Genomic DNA, 20,539 nt, shown 5'->3' on the forward strand with positions numbered 1-20,539 from the left:
TCCATCCTCTAACAAGGAATATTTATATTAGTACATCATCTTGTGGGTACCATCCCCATCGGGGTTTTCTCTCTAATGAAGGGTTTTCCTAGTTAACATATTTGGTGTTATGGTATATGAGTATCTTGTTGTGGTTTTTGATTATATTTTTCATATGGTTAAAGTTTAATAAGATTGATAATTGTGATGTTAATTGGATAAATGATTCACCCCATCACCCCCTGCCCCTCTTAGTTATATTGGTGGACTATATATTCTAACAATTGGTATCAGAGCTTTAGGTCCTTGAAGGAAAAGATTAATAACTTTGGGAGATCATGGCAAGAAGAGATAGTCCAAAGTTAGATAGAACTTCTTGGTGAGTTTTCATATATGTGTAAAGATCTGAGCATTGAGTTTCTTGATCCAGAATCCTTTTGTTGAAAAGAATAGAAGCACATGCAAATCCTTATCCAAATAAGACATGAAGATCAAAGAAGGTATTGATCTACTTATGAAAAGAGAGCCAAAAGTTATGGAAATTTTTGTTTGTTGGACATGTAAAGAGTTTGGTCATTTTCCATCTAGATGTCCTAAGAGACTAAGAAAATCTAGAAAGAATTCACTTTCTGATAAAGATGAAGAATTTAAAGCAAGTATGGAAAGATTCTTGAATGATTGTGATGATAAAGATAATGGGCCTGAATTGGTTAAGGAAGTAGTAGAAGAGATAGATTTGGTAACTATTGTTGATCCAAAGGCTAACCATGAAAATGTGGAAGTTATCATTGAGACTAGTAATGATTTGTAGAATGAGAACCAAATTGAAGAACAAAGATCTAAGCCTAGAGTAGAAGAAAGAGTTGAGCTGACAACTTCTAGCAAAAGTATATCAAAGAATATGAATGAGCAAGGCAAAGTTGTAAGGAAAAAGGCTAGACCTGTGTGTAAAGATTATTCACAACAAGAAGGAATAGACTATGAGGAGACATATGCCCCTATAGCCAAAATGGAAGCAATTAGAATGTTCTTGGCTTATGCAGTGAATAAGAGGTTCAAAGTATATCAGATGGATGTTAAAATCAACCTCCTGAATGAAGAACTTGAAGAAGAGGTCTACATTGAGCAGTCTAAAAGTTTCCCTCTGATAGAAGATAAAGAGATGGTATGAAAACTTAAGAAAGCTCTATATGGACTGAAGCAAGCACCTAGAACTTGGTATGCAAGATTGGATAAGTATTTGACAAAGCTTGGATTTTTTGAAGGTATGATAGATAGTAAGTTGTATTTGAGAGAAATTGAAAATGGTTTGTTGATAATAGTAATATTTTTTGATGACATAATATTTGGAGGCAATGATGAAGCAAGTGATAAGTTTTCTGAAGAGATGAAGAATGAGTTTGGAATGAGTATGATAGGAGAAATAAAGTTTTTCCTAGGATTGTAGATTGTGTAGAACAATGATGATATTTTTATTTCATAAGCTATGTACTTGAAAGATTTGTTCAAGAGATTTGGATTGGAAAGTTGTAAGCCTATTGGTACACCTATGATAACTAGTTACAAGTTATCTAGTAAGGATGATACATCTATAGTTGAGCAAAAGAAATATAGATCCATGATTAGAGATTTGCAATATCTAACTCACACTAGACCAGATATAGCAAATGTAGTTGGGATTGTAGCTAGATTTCAAGCTGATCCTAGAGAGTATCATTATGCAATAGTAAAGAGGATATTTAGATATTTGAAAGGAACATTTGATTATGGAATTTGGTATGATAGATTGAGTAATTTCACTCTAAGTGCATATACTGATGCACATTGGGAAGGTAGTATGGATGACAAAAAGAGCACCAGTGGTGGAGCATTTTTTCTTGGAGGCAGATTGGTTTCTTGTTTGAGCAAAAAACAAGATTGTATGTCACAAAGTATGTAGCAACAACAAATAACTTTAATCAAGTTATGTGGATGAAGCAAATGCTCAAAGATATTGGAATTGAATTTATAGAACCTGTTATCATTACTGTGATAACACAAGTATTATAAGTATATCTAAGAATCCTATATTGCATTCTAAGACTAAGTATATATCTATTAAGTATCATGTCTTGAGAAAGAAGGCAATGAAAAAAAGAGATTAGTTTGGAGTATGTGATTACTAAAGAATAGATTGTAGATATCTTTCTGAAGCCCTTACCTAAAGATACTTTTGAGTACTTTATAGGTATGCTTGGGGTTATGCATCTGCCTACTTCTAAGTAGATGATACAGAGAGTGCATTAGTTTAGTGGCATAAAGCACCATTGTTAGACTGGATTAAATGTTGATGCTTCTCGTATGAGGGAGTATCATAGAGGAGTTGAGTCATTGAGGACTCCTGGTGTCTTTTGACATTGAGTTGATTATACATTGGAGCAATAAATTGATATAATGAGGCCTTTGTCATTGATGTCCATGGGGGAGATATGTACATGAAAAACACCCTCTAGTTGGATGGGGGAGAAAATGCATAAGAAAAGTATGAATGGGAGAGAAATCTCTACTTTATTAGGGAGTTTCAAATAGATTATGTAAGAAAGGAGGAACATCTCTATGGAGGAGATATCTATGGTAAGTTTTTTATTATGAACAATTGTTGCTGATCCTAAGTAGATGCAGAATAATGCAGTGTTCTGAAGGCTCTCAAATTTGATTGATGAAGAGGATTTGAAAAGATGAGAACAATAGCAATAGCAATAGAGTACTATTGGGTATTATTGGAACTTAGATGTTTTTCATCTATGTTGCCATCAATTTCAAAGGGGGAGACTGTTAGCATGAATGTTGATGATATTCCTTTGGGGGAGTATCCTATGCATTGGAGAGTATTGACATGCTGCATTCATGACTGTATTTGTCATTGATGTCAACACAATAGTAAGTCTATGAAGACTGATAGAGTAGCAAACAAAGGTATTAGTTATACAGACAATGTCTTGATTGTCTAGTGATGCGCATTCATGTACATGTTCTTCATTGTGTCTTGATGATGTGGTTCAATGTGCAACACATAAGTCAAAGATGTACATAAGTTATACTTGATTTATAGAGAGCAGTACAAAGACAGAGTACTTGATAAGCAGTTTCTGATGTTTGCATTATATCCTTTAGCAGTGATATAATCAATTGATGTATGGTCAACTAGTGACTTATGACAGTCTTATGATGACGTCAGTGAATGCACAAGCCCTAGTATTGCATGTGCGAGAAGTTGTATAGGCTATGAGCTGACAATGCTATTGTAATTGTAAATTAATCAATTATCTTATTATAATTGGTTAGGAAAGTCTCAAGGCTGACTCAAGGAATTATTTTAAAGATATGGTATAAAGGAAAGATGTTTTCCTTATTTATAACATGATTGTAAGATTTAAGTGTATGTGAAGTGCGAAAAGGAATAAAGTGTTTATTGAATGTGAGTAACTGATCTAAGGGATTATTGGATGCAATATTTGTGATCTAATTACAAGATTAGAAGGAGCAAAAGTTTGGTTTATAGGATAGAAAGAGGAAGGAGTAGTACTATTCATTTTTATTATTCTACAAGGAATAATACAAAGATCATTTGGACAGTGGGTTCATTGATCTTCCCTTGAAGCTATTTGGGCAGTGGGTCTAGGTATCTTCCACAACTCCTAACAAGGTTGGAATATCCTAATAGGTACTGATATGTACTAAATGTTGTTATTGAATCCTAATAGGGTCCATCCTCAACATGGAATACTTATATTAGTACATCATCTACTGGGGTTTTCCCTTTGATCAAGGTTTTCCCTAGTTAACATATCTGGTGTTATTGTGCATGAGTATCTTGTTGTGGTTTTTGATTATATTTCTCATATCGTCAAAGTTTAAAAAGGTTGATAATTGTGATATTAATTGGATAGCTGATTTACCCTCCCTCTCAGTTGTATTGGTGGACTATATATTATAACATATATGTAGAAAGGTTTTGGGTTGCCCACAAAAAAGGGCATCAAGGGTCTTGGATGCCCAAATGCTTGAGTTGAGGGCCCAAAGGCAACTCCTAAAAGAGGATACACCAAAAAATGTGTGCAATCTTCATCTTGGTGATAGCTTTCCAAATAGTGTTGAATCTAAGTCTCCAATTCTTCTAAGAAGATTGCAAATGCCAACGTTGGTTGAGCACATCCACCATAGGCAGGTGGGGAACCAACCATTGATAACCCAATTTGGGCTCATAGTTAATCATGGGAATGGTAGGTTACCACTTCCAATCCTTCCACCAAGTGACTAAATACCAAGCTTGTGCAACATATGTAGGGGCACTACAGAAACTAGAAGATCAAATGTCTAGTGATCTAGATGGGTTCAACGAAACTGCACTTGCATATCTTCCCAAGAGCGGAGGCTCATGGTGACTCTAGAAAATAAATCTTTGGGAGTCATGATACCACATTTGAAAAAATGTGGGGCACTAGCTCCTTGGACTTTGGCCAAAAGGATTCATTGAATAATAAACAAGGGAGACAACCACAAACCATGCTGGTTCATAGAGAGGCCATCTTACATTTTGCTCACCATTTTCTAGAAGATGGTGCCAAATAATAAATCACAGACAATAGAGAAGAAGAATCTAACAATGTTGTACTGAAAATTTCTCCAATATGATAGATGTTTCTTCCATAAACATGCTAATATTTGAATTGGAAAAGGCTAAGAAAATTGCAACTCAAAATATAGATCTTTGGAGTCTAGCTTAGGTGTGTTGATTTCCTTTATAAAATCTTGGTTTTGTCTTCACCCATCAACGTTTAGATCAGTTAAATTAGTTCTTTTGTGTTTATAGGACATTATGCCCATATTCTATTTAGGGCTTGGTAAAAAAAATCCTCATAACAGAGCTCTTATTGGTAAAGGGATGAAGATCTATATATTTCTACAAAATCTACTCCCAAACGTGTTTCTATATCTTCAGAGCTCACCTCAAGCATCCACATGGTAGGGTTGTATCCTAGTGTGATGTGGGAACTCCAATAATTGACTAGAAGTAGTCAATTAGGTTTTGAGAGTTGTGACTAAGAGGTTCCACATATATCATTTGCCCTCCATGTTTCATTAGCACAAGATGTAGAGACCCACATTCATTTGATTTACTACCATTTTTTCAATTGAAATCTCTAGAACTATAATTCAGGTAATTTTACCCACACCCAACTCATCAAAGGCCTCAAAGATATCAATGCTAGGTTGGTGAATAGTGCAGACAATAATTCTTCTCGTATCCATGGTGTTTCTCATAGTTTACATAAAAATGGCAACAACTTTGGCATCGAAACCTGATGTTAGCTCATCCATAAAAATGATGGAAGGGTTTTCCACCAATTCAACTTAAATTATTAGTCTCTTGCATTGTTTTGTGGGAAGATCACTCACTCCAAGAAGCCCAACAAGTGATTTTCTTAGATTTTTAAACTCAATCAGCTCCATCACTTCATCTACAAACATTTGCAACATTCAACAAAATTACCCTCACTCACATCATAGTCAAACTGAGAAAAGTGAAAGATGGAGGAGGAAATACTAATATTATAGAGTAGGCGATAACAAATTTATACCTTTCTTGTTCGAGGATGAAGCTTCTTGGGAAGGAAAAGCCAAGCAAAATAAATGAGGGACTCATAAACTATAACATTGGGTGAATGTATATCATTCTACTCACAGTAAACAGATTTGTGGGTAAAAGTCTCTTATTGTTTCAAATAACCAGAGATTGTGATGGATATTGCAATGTATTCCCTTGTTTGTCTTCCTCCAAGAACATTCATTAATGTTGTCTTCTGAGCCCCACTCACCCCCATCAAGCAAGTGAACATGCCAGGTCAAAAGGACCCACTCACTTCACAAAGTAGCTAGAGTTTGTCCTCTATGATTCCTTGCAACTTCATTTACATACAAGAAACCAATTTTTGTTATGAATATCATGAGTTTTAGCCAATGAATACAATTAAGTGGGAATAATCTTTATAATTTTCTTTTCCTTTCTATCTATTTTTATGACAAAAAATAGTGTTTGATAAAAAATGACTAAATAAAACAAAACATGTGATCTAACATAGAAGAAACTACATTGATTATTATGGACTGTGAAATGAATCTAGTGTTGAGGGATGGTAGGGGAGAGAGAATAATCTAGGAATGTCTACAAACTACAGGAAGGCAACACCATTCCCCTTTTCACTACAACTAATGTAGGAGCATCCTAGGGTAGTCAACAATCCTATATGTAGGGGATTTGTGCTCAAATTATGGAGTTATGCTTTATGCAGTTGGGGATGTATTCGAGGTATATTAAGAAACCTTTTCCTAAGTGTGCATAATGATTGGAGTAATCGTCTTCGAGTTAAAGCCATTTTGGTGACTATTGATCGTGTGTTCTTGATTTACTAGCAAACTTTGTAGATTGTATTTGCGAGCTTCAATATGAGGGAGTTGACATGTATGATTTTGGATTTGGATTGTTGGATAGCACGTGGATCTATGCTTAAAGACAAAAAAAATTATGTGGTCTTTTGAGTTAGTTATGCATTGTAAACTTGGGGCATGTCTTAAGTATTTAGTTATTTTGTTTATTTAATGTTTGTTGCCAAGCTGACTTGTGGCTTGAGGGTGCATTTAATATGTGAGTGTTTAATATTTAAATTTAATTTGCTAAGTGGACATGTGGCTTGGTTTAGTATAAGTAGGAGGTTCTTATCTTTTCTTGAGACGTCACTGGGATAATGAGTTCAACATGAAGTAGTTGAGAGGAGCGATCTTGAGTAGAGCTAAAAGCTGAGTGTGGGTTTGGAAAATAAGAAGGCTTCTTGGTGGCTAGTGAGCACAAGTTTAGATTCTTCCTAGAGTTCTCTACTAGATTAAGAGTCCGGGCTAGCTAGATTTTGGATCTTGCAAGGTCGTGCAAAATTGATATTGTAATTGTTGATGTATTTGGCCATAACTTGGAAGACCTTATAGTCAGGCATGTTGGATGAAAATCTTATGATTCTATTATGAGAATTGTTGTTGTTTTGGATCTAAATCACATGTTATTGTTTTTATTCTACCATGTCATTAATTTCTAAAGGTTAGGACATCTCCTTTTGGGATTCTCATGCCGTGCACTATGTCAACAACCATGAAAATTCCAGTTCAAGTTTGATTTAGACAAATAAAGAGCTTATTTCACATAATTGAAACAAACTTCCTTCCGATTGATAAAATTTCCTCTAAAGTCTATGTACTTTCCCCCTTTCTATCTACATGGTTTTCTTCTCAAATCAGTGCTTGAGGTCTCCCAAAAGCTTCACAAGTGAGAATCATGTACACTATTTGCATGGACATATAGATTGTCATTTCCTTGAAATATTTTGAAAGCCTATTGGTTATCTGATTAATTTTAGATAAGTGGTAATGGGGATTGCATAATTTAGCTTATGTTTTGGATATGCCGGTGCCAAGGTGTCGAGAAAATTAAAAAGAATACCATATTCCAGTACTCCAATGATCATCCAATACCAAAATCTTTTAGTGAATAATCCATGAGATTCCAACAATGTTGTACCAATGTATGGCTGTAAAAATAACAACACAACATTATCATTAAATTTTAATAGCACAATGCAAACATCATTGCTTATAGAATGCAAAATTTCTATTTCACTTACCATCCTAACCTTTTGCCATTGACTTGATAGAAATTTGTTTACAACAATGGCATTTTGAGCATACACGAGAGGAGATAACCAATAGCCTCATATCCACTAGGGCTTAATATTATCTACAAACATAAAATCCACAAGGAATGTTAAATTATTTCAAGTTTGGATTATTCCTAAGATTTCTTTATATGCCAAGTGATACTCTATTGATATGGTATGGAACCTCTGGATACAATAAATCCACCAAGAACTAATAAATCAAAAGTTAAATTGTTCCAGATGTGCTCGCCATGAGTGGAATTTCTCCCAAGTACACCAATGAAACAAAAAAGTGACCAAGCTATCTGGTGAAGGATGATTAAGAGTAAAAATTGTCAAAAAAGCCTACATCAGGAAATGGATTAGAGTTATTTGGTGGAGGATCAGTAAGAGTAAAAAATGTTAAAAAAACCTACATTAGGAAGTGGACTAGAGTTATCACATGGGTCAAGAAGAGATGGTGCCACCATAATGACATGTGTTAGTAAATAGATTTGTCCTTCAACAATAATGAAATAAATTGACTCTTAATGCCCAAAAAGAAGAACAAATAGTTAAGTCATTTACAATGTTATATGCAAACACTCCCTGAGTTTTGATACAAAGGCTCAACTCCCTTCTAAATATATTCAATGAATTTAATATAGATAATGTCTTTAACCTAAAGACACAAAAGCTATTGACATTCACTCACCAATATGAAATGAATGTGTTTTCAGACTTAGATAATTAGAGGAAGAACTAAGAAATGACCAAAATATCACTCACTAAATCCTCCCTATTATAGAGAAATCAAGGGATTAAATACCTCAATTCACAAAACATGAATGCACACACTAATAAGTTGCTTAACTTGACATGATAACAAGACTGTGTTCAAATAAGAAAGAATTAACCATAAGATTGATTCCAATAAGAAAAATAATCACTTAAACCATAAGATCATTTGGAATGAATAACTTACCCTTTAATTAAAATGCATAACAAAAACAACCATAAGATTATCTATCTCTACAACTCTATCAAGCTATCAAACTAATAAGAAAATATAATGCATCCAATATCTCCTTTTCCTTGCTATAATCAGAATGTTTGCTCCTTCTCCTGGTAGCCTTAGGACTTGTAGAAAAAGTAGAACCTCAATTTGATGTTTTGTTGCATATTTATCCTTTCTGCTTCCGAGTGACTCTTATCAATTTTAATAACCAATTTCTAAAATTTTCTCTTTTTCAACTTTACTGAGCCTAATGTTTTATAACATTAAATCTATAATAGTAATCAAGATGTTAATCATATTAAAAGGAAGATGCATATATATTATGGGATTGGTGGCATCTAACTAATTTGGTTGCAAGCTACTAATCATGATGACTATGTATCAAAAGTTGCCAAGTGTTCCTCCACTCTGCAGTCCATGATAAAACATCAATTTCACCTATTATATTTGAAGGCCATTTTAATGGGGAAAAGTTGCATTCTATCAATTAAATGATGCACATCTCTCTTTGATCAATTAAAGGAAATCCACATCAAGTGGCTTATTTTAGTGTACTGCTCCCATGAATTAAATCATAGATGTCTTTCACCATCTCATATCTTTGAAGAACATGCACTAAAATTCCATATCATCAAATTGTTAGCATGAATGTTGATGGTATTCCTTTAGGGGAGTATCCTAAGCATTGGAAAGTATTGATATGTTTTATTCATGCCTATTTTTGTCATTGATGTCAACATAGTAGTAAGTCTGTAAAGACTGACAGAGTAGACGACAGAGATCACACTTGTACGAATAGAGTTTTGATGTACAAGTGAAACACGTTTAAGGACATCTTGTACCTTGTAATCTAATGACGAGGTTAAATGTGCAGAGTCTAAGTCAAAGATGTACAGAAACTATAAGTGATTTATAGAGAGCAGTGTAGAGACAAAGTACATGGAAAGCAATTTCTAATGATCCTAGTATATCTTCTAGTAGATATATAATCTGATGATGCATGATCAACCAGTAATAGATGAGAATTTGATGGTGATGTCAGCGAATGCACAAGCCCTAGTATTGCACTGTGAAGTTTTGATTGTGAGCTGATAGTTTTATTGAAATTCAAATTAATTAATTATCTTATTATAATTAATTGGGAAAGCCTCAAGGCGGACTCGAGAAATTATTTTGAAGATAGGGTATAAAGGAAAGATGTTTTCCTTGTTTGTAAATATGTATGTGTGATCAAGTATTGAATGTGAAGTATGAAAAGGAGTAGAGTGTTTGGTGAATGCAAGTAAGCGATCCAAAGGACTATTGGATGTGAAGGTTGTGATCTGGTAACAAGATCAGAAGGAGCAGAGGTCCAGTTGACATGATAGAGAAAGAGGAAGGAGCAATACATTACAATTCTATTATTCTACAAGGAATAATATAGAGATCATTTGGACAATGGGTCCACTTGCCTTCCACAACTCCTAACAAGCTTGGCACAACTCCTAATAGGGTTGAAATCTCCTAATAGGGGGTCAAAGTCTCCTAACAGAGATTGATATGTACTTAAAGTTGTTATAGACTCCTAACAAGGTCCATCCTCTAACAAGGAATATTTATATTAGTACATCATCTTATTGGTACCATCCCAACCGAGGTTTTCCCTCTAATCAAAGATTTCCCTAGTTAACATATCTAGTGTTATTGTGCATGAGTATCTTGTTGTGGTTTTCAATTATATTTTCTCACATGATTAAATTTGATTAAGGTTGATAAGTGTGATAATAGTTGGAAAACTGATTAACCCTCACCCCCTCTCAGTTATATTGATGGAACACAAACACACCTGAAATTTGGAGCAACATGTCATTTGACATCATCAAAGCCGAGAAATGGATGCATAGACCCGACCGGGACCTGTTCACTTATCTTGAGCTTTTATCTCAACGTAGTTAAGTTTGATTATATCACAATCAATACTTACACCATGAAAGCTAAATTATTCATTTGTTAGTTCGATCCTTTATGCAGACCATCCACACATGCTTGCAAGCACCTTTCTTTTTAAGATGTTCTAAGTTTCATTGTCGAGCAATGACACCTCGATAAAAATAATAATCCACAATCTTCACAAAATATCATATGCTTAGTGACCCGCAACGCATTGTATAGTCACATTTCATCTCATGGGTAACAACGATGGAGTCTTAGATGCCAACCACACCTGAGCTTTATCTCCTTTTTCATGCAAACTCCTTTGAATGTACTGATTGGATGACAATCCATACCTTTAATCAAGCCTTTCTCATCTTGTGCTCTCGAGAGCTTTGACTCTTGGTACACCCGATGCTTCTTAAAGTCATTCTGATATAAGAATATTTTCATCTTGGCTATTCAATAGATATCAAGCCATAATTATGGCTCATTCCTAACATTTGATCTCCTGCATCAAATTCATGAGTGTGAGAGGTAGAGGAACAATTGGGATTCTGTCAAACAGTTCACAACCATTCTCTATTTTTGAATATAATGCCACGGGCTCGATTCTTTGTGATCACGCTTGGAGAATTAGTCTCAACCTATGTTATGCTTAGGCTTCATTGCTATCCAATATTGGAGACCACCCTGATTGTTATCTGTACAGGTTTATCACAAAACCAAAATTATCAAGGAAACCGTCGATGAGGTGGTGGAATCTAGGCTAAGTGTCAATGCATGGTGAAGACATTTTTAACACCTGTCATCATCAAATATGGAGTGGTTCGACTTTGAAACCCTTTGTAAGCTTCGCCTTCCAAATATAAGCTAATATAAGGGAAGATGCATCCAACCTTTTACACATCTTCTTCTGACCTTGTGAACTCAATCTATTTCAGAATCTCATAACACTCTATCAAATGACTTTGTGTGCTCTTCTCCATTCGGGGCTCTTTATTATCATACCTAGCCTTTGTACCGTGGGTATTTTATAAAGAATGTATGATACTTCTTACATGGCAGCTAATACCATACCATCAACTCGACTAGGTGTGCTCCTTTGGTGCGTTCACTATCCAATCAGTTAAGTTATTTGAGGTTTAATGACTTCCACATATTGACTGGACCGGTGAAGCAATCCCTTCCATTTCATTCTTGTAAATAAATGGATGGCAGCGAGCGGGATGTCTCTCAGGTGTCAATTTTGTCAGCTGATTGTAATATTAACCTTTCCTATGTTCCCACATCTTTTATATTTATTTACTTAGACATTTTCAGACAAAGCCTTGATTTGACTAGAAATGCTCATTGTGTTGACTTGCTTTAGAATTGATCATGGTGAACTTGCACTGATGAATTGATCTCTGAATTATGTACCATCTAAAATCTTAGAATCATTACTTCTGCATCTTGAATTTTGATTCCGAGAGCATGACTTTAAACTTGGTACCTTGAGCTACATATCTACATATGTGAACCGGTTACTGAACTTGAACTTTGAACTGAACTGATGAACTCCATTTCCGAGTTTCTAAAATTGCAAGCTCAAATTGAACTTTAAACTTGAACCTTCGAACTTGAACTTGAACTTGAAACCCGTGGTTCAAGTTCGAGTTCAACACAATGTTCGGATGCTGCCTCTTCGCAGATCAAACCTTAAAAAGCTATGATTAGTAACAAAAACCAACTAAAACAATTTCCCATGGGACCAATTTGCAAAGTTAAAAAACTCAGATGTTGAAAGCACGCTTACAACATGAATGACCAAATCCAATACCTATTTGGATTTGGGGTAAAGCCAATAGTATAATAGGTAAGAATGAGCCAGATGGAAGACTCCATGAGTGATAGAGAGAGTCTGATAACCCATGTAGGAAGTGAATAAGCCCAGGAAGGATACATCTTTTAATCTCTCTGCTTGTGGAACACAGGAAGCCGAGCCACGGTGATATACAACTCTACAAAACCATTGAACATTATGTTAACAACCTCAAAAAAATAGAGCACCAAAGTAAATTGACCCGTCAACTACATTTCTATGATGCATTTTTGTTCGGAAGAAAACCGTGAGCATAATCAAGGCAATGGTTGTCACCTGCCATGAAATCTGCAAACATTAAAAGCAGTTTAGGGAAAAACTATGGTACTAACCTAATAGCTAATGTATGCTGGTAATTACAGTGTAACCTAATCGACCTACTTGGAAGAGCTTAAAGACGTAAATGAAGAAGCTTCTCTTCATTAGCAAAATCTCTCTGTCAATACAGGCATTGAAAAGCTCCATTTTGCCCAAACCATACTCTTCAGTTGTAGTAAGAGCTACAGGATGGCTTTTACTTTTATCAAAAGGAATGGCTAGTTGTGAGTTCAATTCTTCACCAACTTTGTTCATTTGGTTGCAGCATAGGAATTGATAATAGAATTGCATATTGAGAATATGAATGGCTATTCTAATAAGAACTATTTTTCGGAATGGACATTGTTCATGTTAAGACAAAATAAAAATTATGTATTCCTATTCCCTATTCCAATTGACATATAAAAAAGAAAACAGAAAATATATTCATAGTTTCATATTTCTTTTCCAAGAACCAAACAAAGGATTGAAATGCATATGCAAACTCCTTCACAGTGACGTAATGGTATACTTATTTTAACCCAGTACTGCTCTTGGTCTTTCCTAGACGTTACCTGTTAATGCCAAATGGTGAGCCTAAAAAAATGGCAAAAAGTTCAAATAAAATGTAGCGTTCACTGGACAAGGAGAAAAATATGGTGGTGAATATACCCCCTACTAGAAATCTGCAAAACCCACGGACTCGAATAATTTCACAACTGACTGGGGTCCCTGGTATATAATTTGCTCTTCTGAAAGTAAGATGACATCATCGAAGAGTTCAGGGGTTTCAGGAGCAGGTTGCAAGAGTGAAATCAGCATTGTTGAATTGTATACATGAACACTTTGTCTCAAGCATTGCACAATCTGAAATGTTGTAGAGCTGTCAAGACCAGTTGAGATCTCGTCCATGAAAAATGGCTTTGCAGTTCCACCGAATATCTCCCCTGTTGTCACCCTTTTCTTTTGACCTCCAGATATTCCTCTTGTTATAGCATTTCCGACCAATGTATCCCTGCATATCTCTAACCCCAAAATCTGCCTGAATTTCACATTTACCTCTCAATTCTGGTTATTCCTACAGAATGTGGGCATTATGTAAACCCAAAGAACTAATTTATTATATGGATTCAATTGGGCAGTTCTCAAGTTAAATTTATTGAGTTGTGTCTTATTAATTGTAGTTCAAGCTAAATGAGCTTAATATTGGAGCAAATTCTATGATTAAATGTGTTTAAGATGGGCAATCTTTAGGAAGGTCTAATGTTTCTTTTCTGTAACCATCACCTAGATGCAACAAATGCTAAGTGGCTAATTCATTCTCGCGAAGGATGGACTCTTGTGAACCACTACTCATGCAACATGATCAATGAACTTGATTCGAAAACTACACAGTTAAATCCGTATAGCAATATCATACACAATCTACCCGAAAAATTCTCAAACATTATCTATAGATGGTGGAAATCTGTTCTCCTTAAATACCATACACTACTATATTCATCCCATATAAAATCATCCTCACCTTCAAAAAATAATCTGTCATCATACTGGACTTCTGTCCCTCCATAGCTGTAGCCTACAGGATAAAACATCCAAGAACCCATTGTAAACTCAAAAAAGAATTATTATTATTTTAGGCACATAGTTAAGTGAAATTGGCTGTCATGACTTGTACCTTGGTGAAGAGATCAATATCAGGGTCTGGTTTGAGGCCCTGCTCCCTTTCTCGTCTTGATAGTTCACATAGCACATCTGCAACCAATACATTCCTCCCTCTTAAGACCCACTTTTTCTGTTACCTAGTTACTATAGTACTACCAGTTTGATTATAATTGGGTAAATAAAGCCATAGTTACTGTATCTTTCACCTACTCCTTGTCATCGAGCAGAGAATTCAAGGGTCTCTCTCACAGTCGTTTCTCCAATGTGCAAATCTTGCTGACTGACATAAGTAGACGTTCTCTGAGGCACAAATTCATCCATCCTATGTCCATTGTACGTTATTTCTCCCCTCACCTGAAACATTCTCATCATTTGAGTTAATTCATTTATGCCTCTTCAAATCATTTCTTAAAAATATATATTTCAACAATGGATATTTCAATTCATTATATTCACCTGCCAGGCTTTATTGTACCGCTGACATCCCTTAAAATAGTTAGGGTTTTCTTACTGCTCTTATACAAATGGAGGGACTCCAAGATAGTCTTAACAAGAGAAATCAAGATGAAGGATGATGATTGATATAAATAAATCAAGTTAGAGTTTTTATTTCTGATAGGTAATCAGTCTAGATTATTTATTTATTATTTTATTAGTTTTGTTCAATTAATTATTATTATGTGTTAATCTGGAGTAGATTCGAACCCAAGACCTCTCCGATGAGAGACTCCCAATTTATTGATGCGTTGTAGGCTCTTGCCTATAAATCAAGATAGAGTCAGTAGAACAAAGAATCAATAATATAGTTTTCTTTACTCTACTATGTTGATGATCCTTTGTTTCTGAATTTGAATGTATGAAAGTAGTTGTATCAATGATTTGGATCACACTTCATGATCCGTTATTAGAATGAAAGAATGCAAAAGAAGTGTGATCCCAAAAGTCTATGCAAAAACTGCCATAACTGAATCCAGAAATCTACGTAGATTTATTGATTGAAATGTGTTTGATCAGTCAATACCTCAGCCATATTAACTGTATAGTTTGAAAGTGTAGACAATGCCTGCTTCAACTTCTACATTAAGGTTCTCAAAACAAACTTCTATCTCAGGCAATGCAATCGCTACCCTGATTACAAAAAAGGAAATCAGTTATACCTACATTTTGTACTAAAAATGTACTAGTATAGAAAGAAAAGTAGAATTGTAAGACAAATTCTTTATTAGTCCCTAAGGCAACTTATGTTTTCGTCCCCTCCACTATTAATTTTTTAGAAAACAAATGCAGTGTGCCAAGGTTTTGGGAGCTTATATTTTATAAATCAATTATCATTTGCTATTCTCTAATTTCTAATTGGTTGAGATCGAATTTGTTGGGTTTATGCCCATTTTTATAGATAGAAAAATCATAAAAACATATGGCAGTGGGTGATAGTCTTTGATGGTGCTATCACATGGTAGTGGAGGATAGTCTTTGACAGTGCTATCACATTAAATCAGATTCCATGCATTTTCACCTCTCGTCAACATAAGATAATATTATAAATTTCGGGTTGAATACATATTAAAAAATAATATACTAACAAACTTTTTTAAATCAATAAACTATTATGAGTAGTGACAACTTCTCTAACTTTAAATATAAAATAATTATATTTATTCAGGTGAAAAAAAAACTAATGTAGAATTATTATTTTTACTTCAATCAAAATGTTTTTTTTGTTTCAATGTAGATTTATTTATTTTTACTTGAAAAATACAATTTTATTTATTTATAATGTTACATTACTAAGATATTTTTTAAATTTATAATCAATCAAATTATATTAAAATGTAATCATTTTATTTTTCATCTAGAATATTGAATAGTGAAAAGAAAAATTATTAATAAATTTATATTTTAATATTCATTTTCTTTTCTTTAAAAAAATTAAAGTGGCACCTTTTGTGGTTTCACAACGCATGCTCAGGGGACCCCCTAGTTTTGAAATTTCTATACTAGACTCCTAGTTTAGAGCCCTAGTCTTTAATACTCTCCCAAGAGTCTAGGTTAGACCACAGTCACTGACTAGATAAGTTCACACACTCAGAAACATGGAAAATCGAGTTTTTTGTACTTAAATGTGCTTTAAGTGCACACTAGCGCACATGCGCATGTGCGCTCACTATGCAAGTGCATACTGCATCCTCACTCTGAGGATGTGCACCTGTGCATGTGTGCACCCTCAACAGGTGTGCATCTGTGGGGGTACACACTGGGTCTAGGTCTATATAAGACCCGACCCTCTCTCCCATTTTCTCAATTGCTCCCATGCTTCCATGAGTTCCACACCTTCACTCTTGTCTCCTATGTGCAACTACACTTCCCCGTCTCCTATGTGCAACTACACTTCCCCGCTCCTTGCTCCCTACGCACAACAACACAAAGGTTAGACATCTTTGATAGAGGTGCGCACATGTGCACCTCCATGCGGTACACATGTGTGCACCTCCCACAAACCTAAGACAAAAAACCTTAAAAACAAAAGACAAACAAAAAAATAGCTCCTAAGACTTATGAAGGTGCGTACATGCGCACCTTCGCACATAACAAAACAATTAAGAGGAAGAAAAACCCTTCAAGGGCCTTATGAAGGTGCACACGTGCACACCTCCATGAGATGCGCACGTGTGCACCTCCACGCCCACAAGGGGAATCAAGAAAAACTTAGACCCCCCTAGTTAGCACTGTGCATGTGTGCACCTCACTAAGGTGCGCAAGTAAACAATTGTGCAAATAGCAATTCAAATGCTAAATTTAGTGCACTAGCACACTTGTAAATGTGCAGTAGGTGTGCATAAGTACATAGCAGGCATTTTTTAGGGGAGAAACTACTTTTTCATGTGTTTTGAATGGTTTTTACCTGTTTGGGCATTGATCTAGAGTCATTTTTAGGTCAAGTTTTGCATTCTGACTTATGTATGTCCCTTTTGTGCATATAAGATGGCATCCTCCTCATCTTCAATAGTGGAGAACATGGTTCCAAAACCTTTCACATTTAAATATCAAGGAGCACCCAAGGAATCAAAGTTCCAAGATGGACATGCTAAAATTAAAGAGACAGAATTGGGACACATAGACTGGAACACATTCCTCACAATTTGCAATAAGCCCAAGGAGAGGTCTCTTATGGTATCTACACTCATCCGGTCATGGCTTTTGAACACATCATCTCACCCAATGTCAATCCAATCCTTAGAACTAATAATGACCCTTGTAGATCACTACATGACCGAAGACAAGGTAGTCAAAAACATAAATGAAGAAATAGTCATGGACCTATGACCCCAAAACATAGAAAAGGTGTTTCACCTCCTAAGGCTAGATTCAATACTTGCAAATCTCATATGATGGATCAGAGAGATGGTACAGGGAAAATGAGAAAGAGGCAAAGGAAAAAGTTCAACCCTCTTTCCTGATTGATAGGACACTAGTGGGCTACTGAGTGGGCAAAGTTTATATGACAAGGGGATACATGAAGGATGATATTGGATATGCAATGGTATACCCACAATTGGTAAAGAAGAAGCTCCCACTACAAAGTGCATAATATAGAGTGGTGAATGATGGGTTTATTTTTACAATCATTAGGTTCATAGAAGGAGACTATGCAAAGAGAATGTCAATAGAGGCAACAACCATGATCACACAAATAGGCACCTACTACATTCAATTCAAAACCTTCACATATCTTCAGGTAGCTAGTACTTTTGAATGCCCTGAGAAGTTCCCAAGATACCCATCAAATAGGGTCATACTCTTGGAGATTGTGCGCCAACTCGCTTATGCATATGACATAGTGATAAAATAACATATGAAGATGGGTCTGGCCCATCACAATTGGTGCCTTTGAGGTGAAGTAGAAGTAGGATATTTCCACCTTTGATTTTGAGTGGGATCAATATTCCTTGGAAAAATACAACTCCCCTCACCCTTTCTTTGACAACATTGGGATGGTGCAACATTTGGCAAGGAAATAATTTGTACATGTTGATGCCTAGGAAGATCATTGGATAAATGCATTAGATGACTATGATGTACAAATAAGGGATTATTGTAGGATGATCCTATACTTAGCAGAGAATGTGGTAAAGATGAATGTTCCTATGAATGCTATAGAAAAGGATGCCAAAAAAGTAATGGATCCTTTATACAATAGAGATAAAATCTACGACTGGCTAGTTATGAATGCTGAGATAGGATGAGATGAAAATGATGACATAGCTCATCAGGCTAGGCATGTTGTCGAACTAACAAAGGAATGGATTGAGAAGCCATTTAGAATAGGTTCAATTCCTCAGGCCATACCCCTACAAGCCACAAGTAGGCCAATCATAGGTAAAGGTGCAAAAATCACCATGCCAACATACCTTGCTCAGTCCCCAGTAAGGCTAAAAACACTTTATCAACATGAGTGGGAGGTTGAATACTTTGAAGTTGATCAGGGAAAGAAGAGGAAGAGGGTACCTCCAAGGGAAAAGAGACAAGCAACTTAGGTTCAAGCACCTCCACAATAGGTACAACCTGAACAGGAACAAGCTAAGCCTCAAGCACAAGAGCCTGCACAAGAGCTTTTAGAGTAGGCACAAGAAGAATAGCTAGAGGAGGAACAAGTAGAGGAGTAGAGGGTTCCACCAGTGACAATTGCAAAGGACGAAGCCTGCCCCTCAAATCCCAAGAAATAAAGAATAGAAACAGATGTGGTGGGAACACAGGGAAGGAGACTAAAGAAGAAAAGTACTCCATCCCCACAGGTTCCTGAGACCATCCTAGAAGCTGGGGATGAAGAAGAAGGGGAAAAAATAGAATTTTTCCCCTTAAGCCAAAGGGCCTTCTTGGCCAAAGTCATAGAGGAAGAGAGGATAAGAAGCTCCACAATGACACCTCCATCTATTCCAAGAGTGTCTATCCAAGTATCAACTTCAGAAGATGAACAACAAAAGTGGATAGCACAGATGGAAGGTGAAGGAACTGATATCTTCGACCTTGTTAACTTTGACTTTATGCTAGTGGAAACTGAGATGGTAGGTGAGAAGATTAGAGATGCCCCCATTTGCAAACTCTTAGGAGAGCATTGGAATCAATTGCCACCTCTACCACAAGGACCTCTAGGTATTCCACCACCACCATCTCAGGATTTGGCAGTTTTGGATAAAGGGCTAGTAACTCCACTTCCTCCAGGAACTCAAGAATAGGTAGAAGAACAAGCAACCAAGGAAGGGGAGTTCCAACAACAACATGTTGATGAAGTATCCAAGGAAGGACAAATACTAGAAGAAAATCAATAAACTTCGTAGGATATAGAGGCTCAGACCTTAACGCAATAAGAGACATAAACTCCTACTAAAGATCTTTGACATGAGAAGGCTCTACAGAGGAGTGATAAGGGAAAGGAGCCTGCTCAAGAACCAACTTCTTTAACCAAGTACATGTCACCATGGCCACTACACCAACATGGCTAAAGAGGGAGGTTATGTTTTGTCAGAAAAGATAGCTAGACCTAACAACTGAGGAAGGAATGAAGGAATTGATCAAAGCAGTGAAGAGGCTTGAGCCACCTAAGGGTGATGCGAGAATACTAGCCTTCATAATGAAGAACTAAGATCAGGACCTTCTTGCACATATTGCCATTCCTCCTCCTCATGCTGACACTGAAGAACTAACTCCTAAAGATTATCAAATCAAGGAGGTCATGTTGGGAAGGCCTATGGTGGATACAACCAAAGTAATGAACACTATGTGCATGAAAGAAGTGTTCAGGCACATGGACCAGGATGAATTAGAGCTAATAATGTTGCAAAAGTAGAACAAGCTACTGAGAGGCTACTTGAATGAAGTTGTGGGCCCCAATAACTTGGATAATCTAGAGATCACTCTTGTAATGATATTAGGAAGAAAGGGAATAAGAACACAATTGGATCCACTTTTAGAAGCATTTCAGCAATGGTGTGACAATTTTGAAGAGAAAGGAGTGTAGATCATACATGGAATTTGAGCCTATTGCACCACATCCAATCAAGTGTTGACAAATTGGTTTCTATAATG

At 35.9% G+C, this 20,539-nt stretch overlaps 2 pseudogenes; both read right to left on the minus strand.

The window, feature by feature from the left end:
- Window positions 1–4,569: 4,569 nt before the first annotated feature.
- LOC149580679 (ABC transporter G family member 44-like) lies at window positions 4,570–5,930 on the minus strand (annotated as a pseudogene).
- Window positions 5,931–7,406: 1,476 nt separating this feature from the next.
- The window catches only part of LOC149580680 (pleiotropic drug resistance protein TUR2-like), a 79,779-nt pseudogene continuing 66,646 nt past the window's right edge, over window positions 7,407–20,539 (minus strand).

Source organism: Cupressus sempervirens, chromosome 1 (genome assembly GCF_028749045.1).
Source record: "Cupressus sempervirens isolate cs-2001-9-10 chromosome 1, ASM2874904v1, whole genome shotgun sequence".
Taxonomy (NCBI): domain Eukaryota; kingdom Viridiplantae; phylum Streptophyta; class Pinopsida; order Cupressales; family Cupressaceae; genus Cupressus; species Cupressus sempervirens.